General features: G+C 36.2%; 1 protein-coding gene across 1 annotated transcript in view; it reads left to right on the forward strand.

Moving 5' to 3' along the window:
• ANGPT1 (angiopoietin 1) overlaps window positions 1-14,702 on the forward strand; it is a gene marked incomplete at both ends in the record, with an annotated part of 154,620 nt that overhangs the window by 104,533 nt on the left and 35,385 nt on the right. The window lies entirely within an intron of this gene.

The raw sequence follows: 14,702 nt of genomic DNA on the forward strand, positions 1-14,702 counted from the left end.
AGAGATGATTTGCTTCTACCAAATACAAAGGATCTGTTTGGACTTTTACTGATACCTATCCTATAAGGAAGTCAGTCATGGGAAAAGATGCGATTTAGGCTTGTCTCTGCTCCTATGAACCTTTTCAACAAAGTAACGACCTTAGGCCCTCTTCTGTGATTATCTTGTATCATGAAATATCTGCAGTGTCTATTGGATCACATCCCCTCTCCTTGCTGACACATCAACCTGGTGTTTCTTCCAATGGAAACCAGGTGGTGTGGTGGACACAATGGTACTCTTACCTGGAGTGGTTTAACTTAATATGCATTCTCTCTGCTCATAGTTCAGATACAACTTTTCAGATTTTTCTAAGACATTCCTGTTGTGCTTATACATCAGTAGGGCCACAAATCTATCAGAAATCAACAATATAATTATTGTAACAGCAAGAATAAGCCTCTGGGTCTTCTTTTAGTTTCAGTGCATCCAGTTCTTATTGGAAAAAAATCTGAAAAACTGAAGTTATTCAATGTCAAGTACTGATTGCCAGCTTCTGAGCTGGACAGGGAGTCAGGCCACCAACCTCCTGTACTGTTAGTGCCCTCACAAGCTATTGGCTGCTGCAGTTTTATGAGGCTATTGCACATTTTCTCTGATTCTAAGCTTACATCATTATAACAGGTAACTTTGAAAAAGTGCACATAGAGTATTATCTGCAAAGGTGAGTGACAGCACTGCTGGGTTACAGGAGTCACCTGGCACCAACTCACTCTGCTGACAAACTGGGGAACAATTGTCTTTGATTCACTTTTATACTGATGGCTTCAGCTTACATGGAAGTACTTCAATTCCTGTCCAATGGATTTTCAGATACCAACTCAGAAAACAGGTTAAAAGGGAGATAAAGTAGCCATAAATATTTTGAAATCTTTTAAAAAGAAGAAATAGACAATTCCATCCATACATGAGGTCACAAAGTCAGTGATGTGATGGTAATAGTAATACTTTTTCCACTTGTTCTTTTAGCTCCATTTCCACTGGCATCCAGTCTTCAATCTGGAAAATAAAGCTACCATTTCTTTAGTATCTAAAACAGTAGCTCATGAATACAAAACTTTTTTACACAGATATATTATTATGCCATCTTCTTAGTGGCTTACCAGTATCATTCAGTGTTGTTAATGGTCTTATGCCGTGTGGTGTCATTTGTGCCTTGGCTTTTAAGAACTCATTACTGATGATGAAAACTCTCAGGTCACTTCAGTTTTGTACATTCAATACATTTGGACAGGAAACCCTGTCAGTTCATCCTTTTCTTATTGGTACCTACTACATCTGTTCTGTCACATTTTGTAATGCATCTTATGCTATTTGTTTCTTATCAGAATTTGAAGTGGAGCAACAAATAGTTTCTTTAATAACAGCAGATCACCCTGAAGCTGATTTCAACCATTTGTCCTATTTTCTTGCCTGAGGAGAGAATGAAAAACACTTATTAGTGTTTTGACCGTTAGAAGAAAAATGTAATTAAAAAACCCCAACTGGTTGCTTACCATTTGCAAAACTGAGACACTTTTAGAAAGGGGATTTCTACAAGCATATTTATAACACGCAGTTGCTGACATTTATTAGGCAGTCATTAGCCATAATCAAGTCCAAGCAAATGATTAGCTCATGTGCTGACTTCGCTATCAAGACTTCTTGTTTAAATCCTGGCTTTTCAGTTCTTGGATAAATACACCTTTTCCAGTAACTGTCTCCATTTTTGCCAAATTGGGTGATGGAGTGTTAGATTCCTTCTTTTCTAACCTTTTAGTAACTCTAGTTTAATAATTCCTGTGAATTTCAGATAAGTTATTTCATAGTCAATAGCCCACATTCACTAAGAAACATATTAGTTTCTTAGGGGAACTTCTTGTGGGTCAAGTCTATTGGGGGCTTCCTCAGAACTTTAAAATTATTTTCTTGCTTTCTATCTTTGGAGAAAAACTCTCAATAGGTATTTGAAGTTGCGTGCCTTGGCCAGTCAACAGCAAACCTCTTCCTGGTCAGTTTTTCTTTCCTACATGTCAGTATTTAATTGTACTTCATGCCTTTATTGCTGTGGTATTGCTATTTTCCTTTCTCTGATTAAAGCAAGCTATCACTTTTTTAATCGTTCATAAAGTCATGAGCTAGATTAGGATCACTTGTACATATTAGACTCACAGCTTAATTTCTAAGCAACCACCTCCTCTCCCTGACAAGCAGATGGATTTTCTTTTGATTCTTTGAGGCAAGAATTGCATTCAGCAATAAATTCCACACACCTTTAATGTCATATTCCAGATTAATATCTAAGAGTCCAATGCTAGTTCAGTGTTTAAAACAAGTATGCTGCCAACTTACATCAGAAGTCATCACTAGCATCTGTGTGTTCCTGAGAAGCACATCTACAAACCCACTTACATTTCTTTTAGGGTTTCTTCTTTTTCTTTACTCCTTAAGGCTCTTGGGTCAAATTGATGACTAGCTCAACAGTGCCTGTATGGTATGATGCCATAGCAGGATAACTTATGCTCTTCTGTGGCATAAATTCTGCAGCACACTGAGAGCCATACCACAGAAATGGTTGCTAGAATTTCTGGATGCAGTTCCAGTGGGCATTTACATTATGTTATCTGGAGTAATCTGACCTTCTTCTGAGCCTAAGTAAACTATAACAACAGTTCATTTCAGTACAGGCTGGGGGATGACCTACTGGAGAAGAGCTCTATGGAGAAGGACCTGGGGGTCCTGGTAGATGACAGGTTGGCCATGGGCCAGCAGTGTCCCCTGGTGGCTAAGAGAGCCAATGGGATCCTGGGTTGTATCAGGAGGAGTGTGGTTAGTTGGTCAAAGGAGGTGATCCTCCCCCTCTACTCTGCCCTGGTCAGGCCCCACCTAGAGTATTGTGTTCAGTTCTGGGCTCCCTGGTATAAAAAGGACAGGGATCGCCTGGAAAGAGTCCAAAGAAGAGCTAAGAAGATGATTAAGGGCCTGGAGTATCTCCCCTATGAGGAGAGGCTGAATAAGCTGGGGCTGTTCAGTCTTGAGAAGAGAAGACTAAGGGAGGATCTAATTAATGTCTATAAGTGTCTTAAGCATGGAATGCAGGGGGAATCAGCCAGCCTCTTTTCAGTGGTCTGTGGGGACAGGACAAGGGGCAATGGCTGCAAGTTGGAGCACAGGAAGTTCCGCACCAACATGCGGAAGAACTTTTTCACAGTGAGGGTGACAGAGCCCTGGGACAGGCTGCCCAGGGAGGTGGTGGAATCTCCTTCACTCGAGATATTCAAGACCCATCTGGACGCCTATCTGTGCAATATGAGCAAGGGAGCTGCTCTGGCAGTGGGGGGTTGGATCCAATGATCTCTCAAGGTCCCTTCCAACCCCTACAATTCTGTGATTCTGTGATAACCGGCTCAACAAGCCTAGTCATCCATGTCATCTGCTTACCTAAAAAGACAGATGAAAACCTCACTGGACTCTAAGTCTTTTATTTCCTTCTATGCATGATGGCTTTTACCCTTTTTAATATACTTCCTACAGTTCACCTCTGTGAGCTAGCTTTAGTCTGAAGATAGGTCCCATACAATTCCTGGAAGTCTTTGTAGCTTGTGACAATCAGGTTGCTGATGACATGCTGGTCATGTTTATACCTCACCAATCCATCCAAGTCCTACGGACTGCAAGCTATGTATTTAGGTGTCTAAATCAACCTGAATTATTCATTACACGAGCTACCATTCCAACAAAGATTTTATTTCTCAGTACCAGATTCTAGTTCATTCTGAAAACTCCCAGATGGTACTTACATTTAGTTTTTATTTGCAATGTGCAGCTCCTGTTTTAGAATGTGGTCTCCTAAATCCTTTTATGGTTTCCATCTGGTTTAAGTCTTATTTTAATTTCTCTTTTGAAAGTTTCAATTCCAGTTTTCAGGTTTGTTGTTCTTTCTGCCTACCTTTCCTGTCTCTAAATGCTGACTTGTTTTTAGAGGGTTTTTTTTTTTGGGGGGGGGGGGGGATTGGGGTGGGGTTTTTTTTGTTGTTTGTTTGATTTAATTTGGGGTTTTTGTTTCATATTGCTTCAGGAGCAATATTAAGGTCCTTATTACCATTAACATTGTCTTTGACCTGAGCAGAGGCAAAAACTGAAGTTGTTGTACTGTTCCCTTTTTAAATATTATTTCTCTGATGCAGTTTTGTCCATTTGCAAAGTGTGCAGATTCGCTTTTTTTCCCCAAACACTTGAAGAATCAACAAACTGCAGACAGAACTCCAACCCCTTCCAGCCACATTAGATTATTATGTTCATCACTTTCTTTTTCAAGTGAGAAGCTGAATGTGTAAAAAGCAATGCACAAGGCACATTTTTAAATTGAGTTAGTTTCCTGATTCTTTTTCCACTATTTTAGTAGAAAACAACTTCAGACATATATTTTTAAAGAAAAAATACGTAAACTATAAGGCTTGGCTGAGGATAATATTCTTGACAGAAAAAAAATGCTCATAATTTAAATGCTCACATTGTGGAAACATCTTTTATAATTCTTGGTCTTGATAAAGCTAGCTAGTTAAAGCTAGCTATTCTGAATCAATTTTAAATCCTTTTCTTAATTACATGTACTTAAGCTATGTTATGAATTGATATGACCACAGGATGTTCACATTTCTTGCATTCACAGTAGTCTGATATTGATACATTTGCCATGTTCTTGAATTCTTTAAACCTCAAATACTATCAAACAACTTTGAAGGTGGTAACACTGCTCTTTCTCTGACTATTCCACATTAAATGAGTTTGCTAAATTTTTCTCTTTAGACTAAAGAAAAGAGATTGCTAGGAACTAAAAAATATATTCTACTGCAAGCAGCTCTCTGGGTTCACAGGATGTCAAGTACTGAAACAGCTGTTGAAACTGACTTAATCTAATTTCTGCTAGGGAGATTTGGAAAGATGCTGCTGTAGTTCACAGGAATTAAAACAATCATCAGATTTTCAGATAACAATTTGAAATTTTGACAGGAATTTAAAATTAGGAACCCTTTGTTTTCATGTGAAAAATGGGCATAGAAATATTAACTAGACATTCCAAGCTACAAACAAGCCTGTGTTTTTCGGACAGTAAGAGGTTTCCTCCATTGATTTTGGTTTGAGTAACTAAAAGAAATATAACCAAAGCTACAAAAAATAATATACATATGGTCAGATGCGAAACCCTTAAAAGTATGATTGTTGATTGAGCTCATGTGAACATTTTCATCTTCACGGTTATTATCCATCAGACTCTTCTGCTGTTATGGACCACCCCAAGAGCAAAGATATAAAACTATTCCTGATAATTAGCTACTTGCATTTTGTAATAAGAACCCATGTCTTCCTTCCAGTAAGACCATTTGTGTTTCCCTGTTCTGTATGAAGGATCCATTTGATGGAGATCCTAATCCTATTTGACTTGATTCCTTCTTTCTCAACTCCTGGAGTTGAGAATCCTGTACTAGTACACTGAACAGGGCCATGGCCTTCTAACATGTGATCATCATCATCATTGTGTTGTAGTAGATTCTTGGTCTGACTCAAATAACATTCCACAAATAATGTCCAAGCAGTTAGGGGAAATTGGCCATACTGAAACGGCAGTTTGCACAGGGCTACCTTGTTTTCAAAGCTGAGAATATTTTAGTATTAGCACATGGTTTTTCTGGTTTGCTTTCTTCAGCTTAGCAGAGCAGTAGAGGCTGTTTGGAGCACTCTTCACAGATAATTTGCATTGCAGCTTAGCAAAACAGTTCTGAGAGAAGAAATTGTGGATTCAAAGAACATGGAGAGGCATTTTGACGGTATAGGAATTGGGAATAGGAAAGGAATACATAAAGTTCTGTGGAAAGAGGAGAGCACTCATCACCTGTACAACAACCAACCATCTAAATAGCTAGCTAGCTGGAGGTATATCCTATACTTTCTTCTGTAGAAACAGCTTCCCATTCTTTCCCTGCAGGTAGCATGAAGAATTTTATAGTGCCTTGCAGTATCAGCATGGGCCTTCCTGCAAAAATAAAGGATTTGAGGGCAGGATACACCTGTGAGAAAGGCGAAAACTAGGAATGAACATCCTTGGAAAAGACAGAAGGCATGTTGCTGTTGTATTTTAAATAAACTAGACAGGTTGGAAGTGGCAGTGGTGTGGAGTTATGTTGCATAGATAAGATTATGAGAATGAGTTAGGAGGACAAGGGGACAAAAAAGGCACACTTCAAACATGAATACTTTTGTAACACACAGTCACAAATAAACTTTTATCATAGTAAACTTCAAAGTCATGAGTTATAAGCTGCTTACATATAAAAAAATAATTTACTTCAAGGAAGATATGGAAATTATTTGTTTCTTTTAAACATTTATCAAGTAATTTGGATGCAAGGAAATGATTTTTGGTGACTGGAATGTGTACTAAGATATTGTGTGAGTAACGCCTTTCATGGAGACCCACCCTTCTGTGATAATGAATGACATGTCACACTAGTTTAATAAAAAATCACTTCTGACTGCAACTGTTTCTTAGATAATTGTCACTTTCATCAGTGTTATAAAATGGGCCAGCATCTTCTCTGCTTCTCCCGAAATCTAAGTCGAGCATGTTCAGTGGAGATAGACATGATATCAAAGTGATGAGAGACCATATTCAGTTGTATGAAACATGCTCATGGAACTATTCTGGCCCTGACCAAGGCTTAATCTAGAGTGTGCATTTCAAAGGCATGATCTAAGGGAGCAAGAATGAAACAAAACTTTTTGTCAGAGAGCTTTGGTTCACTAGATTGGGCACTAGAGAAGATGTTACTGTACAGTGAAGCATAATTATTTTGGAGAATATTTTTTGATATAAAATTAAACACAGTTTTGTATTGGAGCACGGTGTTGTTTTAAATGTGTTGTACTCAGCACAGTCTTCCACATGCAAATATTACTGAAGAAGATCAGTATCAAGTGTGTCAACACATGACTATATACTCATTCTTAGTTCACTACCAGTGCTTCAATTTAACACCATGAATGTATACTGACACAACTCACGTGGTCTTCCAAATGATGTTAAAGTAACAATGTCCTTACATGTCCAACGTAATAAATTTTGTGCAATGATAGCATGATTCAGTTTACTTATGGTAACAGAGCACCATGAGAAAGATTAGATACTTTCTAACCAAAAGATGGAAATACTATTTTACAAGAGCCGAGTAAGATTTTGAGAGGCTGTTTTTTAAATTAGTGATATGAACTTTCAGTAGACTTGTAGCAGAGATCCTTCCAAATTGTAGTTGTGAGCTTTCATCATGGAACAGCTTTCCCTGCAGAGAGGAGCATCTCCTCCCTGATCTGTTCCATTTGGTACTCACTGGCAAAGCCCTTGGATCTCACATGTCAAATAAGCACTCTAATTTTTTTTACTCTAGTGTCAGTTATCTTCTATGTTTGTTCAGCTATTTAGTGTAGCAGCTGAGCCCAAACAAGCAAGAAAAGAGCAACCCGTAAGTCTCATGCATGGGTTATTTAAATAGGTTATGAGGCTGAGATTGAAGTCCCAGATCAAATGCATATATACATGTTTGAGTGTTGGACTTTCCTGTAGAATCTATGCTCTTAGTCATGTGCATGTTTACTATTTGGGGTGAATCAGTTTCTTTTGAAAAGAGAACCAAAATCTTACCTCCTAAAGGTCTTTCTTTTTGTCTGAAGTGAAACACAAGTCCTTTTAAATTTTTTTCTTATTTTAAATGTTTTGCCCTAAGCTGTACAATTTATTTCTTTGCAAAGAATAAAACCAGTAAGTTCTCTTAAGCTCTCTACTCATCTTTCTTAGAATGCAAAAATTGAGTTTGTATATTCCTAGGATCCACTTGTCCTAGAGTGAAGGTGGTTTAGGAGAGAGGGTCTCAATGTAATTTATTCAAGTAGAAAATGTTCTTCTGTTCTTAGTTAAAGAGTAAGGAAGTAGATTAAAATCCAGGCCTGAGGAAGATGCACTGGCTGTGTACATGGGTCACTGCAGGAAACTGAGCATTTTGGGGACCACTGATTAGCCAGTGAGAACTTTCCATCAATGTGATTCTTCTGCAACAGGAAGTCTAATATTACTGATGGTGTGTATACTTGGGAAGGAAAGAGGAAAAAGAGAACCTAATTTCTGTATGTCTACATTAGATCTACAATGAAGTGCAACATCCTGAATAGCTGTAGGTTATGAACAAGATTTTGAGACACACTTTTCAAATTTGGAATGATTATACAGACATTTAGTTCTTTATTTAATCTGACAATAGCCTGATGTTTGTTTTAATCTTGAGAAGATACCTCTGGCTTCAATCTGAACATATTTTTAAAACTTGCCACCAAATATTAATATTTCATTGAAATATTTCTGAGTATTTAACATTATTTTCCTATATTCTTTTAAGGTATTTAACACATTTTTTCTCTAAGGAAATTGAAATCATTTCTATAGACCATGTATTTATTTCAAATAATGTAATGAATAAATCAATGCAATGAAAATGTAGAAGTACACTGACCTTTTTAAAAATTATCTTCTTAAACAAAATCCATTCCACATTCTCAGCTAAGGCAAAAGGAGCTGAATATTCTTTATGGCATCTGGGAAGACACTGCAGTTGTAAAACACTGAGTTATCATCTGTTTTATTCAGTAAATTGTCTGACAGGAGATGAACCCGTAGGATATATTGACTGTGTCTGGTTTCAATTCTGTTTTGTCTATAAAAAGTCAAAGCTTCCTATGAACATTATCAGACAAAATAAATAAAGTAAGAGAGATAATTGTTTAATGAACTTGCAGTAACATGATTCAAGCAGAATACCCCCACAGATTTTGCCAAAGCTAATAAAACTCTTTTGCACCCTACTTATTATTTTTGAATAAGTATCAACTTTGTAAATTCTTAAGGTCATTTTTAAAACCAGCATTGAATTCGGTTTCTTTGTACTCATGACTGCTTTAGTAGTTTTGACTCTGTTAATCACCATACAATTGAAAATAAGGTGATGTAGAACCTGGACGTCATCTAGAGTAAATATTATAAAATCATGTACTTTTGTCTGTGATTTCTGGTTCTAAGTACTTTGATGTATACAAAAGAACAACAAATTACTGTTTATTTATTTTTTTGCATAACAGTTGGGAAGTATGTCAGAATTTAAGTGATTTATTATATAGTTATAGCCATAAAGAACCAGAAAACTCCTTGGCTTCATCCAGTATTTAAATAGGATTAAAAATGCCAGTAAGGTTCTATATTGTGTCAGTTCTTTGCTCTGAAAATGTGTTACCATGACTACAAGAACAATCTACTCTAAATGTAATACATAACATCAGCTGATTATACCTTGATAAAAACATATTTTACTAATTGGTTATTATTTTTATGTGCTTTGAATTGATTTATTTCAGATCAAACTTTGCCTAAGTACAATCTTGCTGTTATATTCTCCCAACTTCTGTAGAGTGCTAAGGAGGAAAATGTAGAACACTGAAAACTTTTGGAAATTTCTGACCTTTCCTTATTACATTAAGCACTCTTTTGGGAATTTAAAGCCTATGATTTGCCAGTCATCTCAAAATGTTATGCAAATTTCAAGGGAAAAGCAAAAGTGCTATTTTTTGAATAAGAAGTAAAGTTTAAAGAATTAATCCCTCTATTTGGAAACATGTTATGAACGAAATATAGAAAACAAATGACAAAATAGTGTCTAATAGTAATTTAAAATGCAATTTTGGAACACTGCTTACAACCCACTGGGTTTTAGAGAGACTTAAAATGTAGTTAACTAGAAACACATTCATGAAATGCAGATGTTCCTTTTCCTAGTAGATTGATAGCTGAGGATGTCTTGGCTCACCTCGTGTACTTCCTTGAGTTTAAGTACAAAACTTTAAGATAATTCTGGAAGTATTTTCTGTAGAATATTAATGCAAAAACAATGAGTATGTTGACAGAGTATATATGTACTGGGAAACAAACACATTTAATTACAGCTGTGAGTTTGGAATAGGTGACTTCTAATGTTAACTTTTAAAACTAAAACTTAAAACTATGCCCTAGGGCATTGTCAAAATCAAATTTGTAAGACAATCATAGTCTTAGGCAAGGCAGAAAGCATCTTATCACTTGGGAAGCAGTATAAACATAAATGTTCTGCTAACTAAAATGCTTGGATTTCATTACTGAACATTTCCTGAATTGTCTTGTGAACAGCATAATTAATGAAATCTGCCTTTGTGTGGATTTTTGTTGTCTGTCCTGCATAGAAGTCCCATTCTTGTTCCTAATAATTTCCAAAATCCTTATTATTTTGTAAGATTCTCTGTGGCAATAGCTTGAGTTCCCCCTTTATGTTCCTCAAATCTCTCCTGGATATCTGACTGTCTTCTGAGGCAATGCACTATCAGCATCTGCACTTGGCTGGCTGGTCTGAACCTGCTGATTGGCAACTAGAATAGGCAACTGCTTCAGCATTTCTCCAAGTGACAACTCACCCTAGGTACCAGTTCTGATGAAACCTTGTAGAAATTCAAGCTTGTGTGATTTTTATCCCAGCCTTGAAAATTTTCAAAAAGCATTACACGAAAGTAAAGGACAGGTGGGTGTAACAATTGCACAAGCTTGTTTCCTTACATATTCTGGCTAAAGGGAAAAAATGTATTTGAAAATAAAATTCTGAGATGTACTTTGAAGGCTAAAGACCTTGAAGGCAAATCAAAAGAACCTGTAGCAATCATTTTATCTTCCAGCCTCAGGGCTGTGAATGTAAATGCTAAGTAAAATCATGTGTTTCATGGGCTTTTGGTGAACAATACATCATTCTCTTCTGCACATGAAAGCTCACATATCTTGTCAAAGTAGTAGAGTTCTTGTAGCGGTGACACTGTAAGTCAGATATGAACAAGAAAAGCTGTGTAGTTATTAAGTCAGCCAAAGAATCGGGAAAAAACAAGCAGCATGCAACTCTTTCTTCAGGTCTGAAAGAGGAGCAGTAAACTGCAGGCTAAATACAGGTTGGAAAAGGTTGCATTTGGCATAATAAAATTATACTTGAAGAAATTGTTCCCAGCTCTGTGCTTAACAGAAATGTAGTGCTCCTTTCTGGTTTAGGCAAATGAGAGCTTTGAGTGCCTGTTTGTTTGTCTTTGTTTATTCCTTTTTCCAGCCACATTAGGTGTTTAATAAAATATACTATTTCTCCTTAGAGGCATTCTTTGCTTCTGTGATATGTTTTATATTCTGCTTACTTCTTTGGTTTTCTTTTCATAAAAGCAAGGAGTTTGGTTAATAAGAAATCAGTACTGTCAAGAAAATAATTAAATAAGAGAATAATTCTGAGTCTAGGCATTTCTAATGTGAGTTTAATTATTGTAGATCCTTATAATAGGATTCAGTGTTCTATTACTGATATGGTGGTTTTCCTCATAACTTTTTTTATTTTCCTTTATATATTCCTTGAATTCCCTTTCGCCGCAGCTTCATTTCCTCCGGTCAGGAGAGCAAACCACTTAGTGACAGATTTTCATCTTAGTGTAACAACACGTGTGAAAAGGGAGAAGGAAGTGTAAATGTGAAGAAGAAAAATTATTATTATTTCAGAACAATTATATATGGTGTCTGGAGTTTATGGAGAACACATATGGGAGCACATAATGTTAAAACAGCCACATGTATTACATCCTGAATAGACTGTAATCTAAATAAGATAAGAAAAATATATTTCAATATAGCCACAGTTCAAAGGGGAGTCTCCTCAGCTTGCCAGCACTGGGAAAAAGGGAGAAAGGTTTTCATGAAAATCTTCTTTTAAAGGGAGACAACTGATAAGAATAGTAATATATCTTCTGAGAGTACAAAACCATGTAGATTGCAAAGAAATAAACTTTGGCTGGTATATAAACAACTATGCTCCAACTTCTGCCTTCTGGATTTTAGGGGGACAAACTGTTAGTCCATGCAGAGCATATTTTCTCTCCCTCTGAGACAAGTAGCAATGACCACTGGTGAAAGAGGATGACAGAGACAAACCAGTGACTGCTCTGGTATAACACTACTAAAGCTGCTAGAACAGGAGAGACCATGAATGACAGTTGTAGGCCAGAGAGAGACAAGGCAAGGAGATGGAAAGTATCAAAGGAATAGATAGAAAATGGTGAAAACTAAAGACAGGTATGTCATCTGTAGTCAGGGTTTATGCAAGTGAGGCGCAAGCTTTTGTATTTTAGTAAGCATGTATGAAGCCAGATGTACATGTGAATGAAATCAAGGCAGTAGGTAAAAGGTACAGGAGCATCATCATGGAAAAGTTTGAAGAGCAGAAGCTCTGATGTGCTCAGTGCAAGACATCAACAGTATTAGCTGCAAAAAGTATTTACAGGGACTTACATAGGAAATTACCTACTTGAGAAAGTGGATATCATGAAGTAACACGCAGGAAAGGAAAAGCCAACTAATTGTATCCTCCCATGTTTCATTTGAGACTTCTCTGAGACTCACCACAGACTACTGAATTTCAATTCTTTCAACCTAAACACTTTGTCCACAAGTATAACTTGATCTCCAAGCAAAAAAGCAGACATGCTTATTTGAAACATAAACAAGTGTACTTATCTCAGCATAGCCAAATGTGGCATGTCTTCCCAGCTTCTTGTATCCCTGAGCACCAAATATCTGCTCAGGTAGGCTACTTCAAACACAATTTACTGCTATGCAGAGTTCTTTCCCATAGGAACAACAAAAAAAATCCCTCTGTTTTATATTTTTTTATCCAGTCATAGACTTCTAAGCTTCTAAATTTTAAAAATTAATTTTCTTTGGAAATTTGCAGCTAGTACAGTTATGTGTTGCCTGAATATAGAGTAGTAGTTGCACTGCAGCTTCTCTCAGCTGCTACATGGCCTCTGGGGAAGCAGGATTTCATCCTCAACAGACCCAACTATCCAGAGCTGAAGCCAAGGCAATGTAATAAAGAACAAAAGAGAAAGAAAGCTGTACTTTAAGTGTTTCCATCTCATGTTAGAATTGACTGAGATGTCATATAGAGAAGATCAATTAGTTGTCAATGTGTCTCATGGACACCTCTCCCGTTACCTAAGTTCTAGTCCCAGGAAAGTCTTAATTTTACGCCTCTAAAAATATGAGCTTTCTGGAATTGCTCAAACTTATTCTTAAAAATTGCACTGTCTCAATCAATGTCAGATTGCATAGTTTAACTCATGATCTGAAACTGAGAGCAAACATTGTCTCTTAAAAACTGTGATGGGAAATGCAGAAGGAAACTTCCTATAATGAATGACAAAGGAAAATATTTGAGGTTGGAGCCTAATCTATTCCAAACCCAGGATTGCTTTGTTGTTTATTTTCTCCTATATCTGGCAGTCACACCTTAGGAACAGAGGATGAATCTGTATCACAAAGAAAATAATCCAGTGTTTCATTTAATTTGACCAGGAAATTTTTACAAGTCTTCTAAAACACTCCAAGCACATCACTGTAAGCAAATCAGATTTCTAGTTCCCTTTTTCCAAGTTTAAGAAATATGAGTAAACATAGTCATGTTGAAACAATTCTTCACAAGTAAAATTACAGTGTAAAATAATTTTATTTCTTAAGGGGAACAACAATGGAGATAAGAGTTCTCAGGGATGAAATAATAGATCACAAAGAAAATTAATTTTTAGATATAGTAAGCTAAATTAGTTAAATTAAATAAAACTTTACATTCAATGTAGTAAAATATTTAGTTTAAATCCTGGACAATGCACAAAAATACAGGTCTAGGAATAGATTTTTTGAACTGTTTATACTTTTCCTGTTATTGTTTGTACCAGTTTTAAAATATAGAATTTGTTTAACTGTGAATAAGATCATCTGAATATATGAAATGTAAAGAGAGTTTGGCACCCTAAATATTCAACTGCTGTTTATTTTTTAATTCTTAGAAAATATAGTTATGGTGTGCTTATTCTCACTCCTATGCTTTACATAGTCTATAGTACTATACTAAGTTAAAGATTTCAAAGCATGAAGACAGATATATATCTATATATATATAGATATAGAGAGAGATATCTTAGTTTACCTCATCAGGGTGAGGAAAAATAACTTTGTAGTAGCCAAAATTTTGGCCAATGTGAGCCTTAGTGGTTCAAGAATGAAGGAAATAATTGTTACAACATAGGATCACCCACAGACACTGTTCTGTCCAGCATGTCTTTTTTACAGAAGAGTATATTGAACTAAAACCCTTCCGCCTCCAGTTGTGACAGACACTCAGCAGCAAAAGAACGATCCATTCTTCTTAAGAGATTAAAACGTGTGCTATTATCCACAGCTAACCTGAGTTCAGTGTATAATCTAGGCTAATTTATACTTCTTTTATCATTTTATAGTTTATAGCATAATTCTGTTTTGACTTAATTGTAATAGGGATAACTAGGATTAACACATACGAAATGTATTATAGAATATGACTATGTCAAATATTCCCATGGTAGGATTTGGAAATACATCATCTCATACTATTAATATCTTGTAATTGTTCAACTGATAACGTCAACTGTCCTTTTGATTATCAGTTGAACTGCAGGAAACTCCTACATAGTACATATTGGTAGATTCATTTTAGATACAGCAATAT

Source organism: Gallinula chloropus (assembly GCF_964237585.1).
Source record: "Gallinula chloropus genome assembly, chromosome: 2".
In the NCBI taxonomy this organism is placed as follows: domain Eukaryota; kingdom Metazoa; phylum Chordata; class Aves; order Gruiformes; family Rallidae; genus Gallinula; species Gallinula chloropus.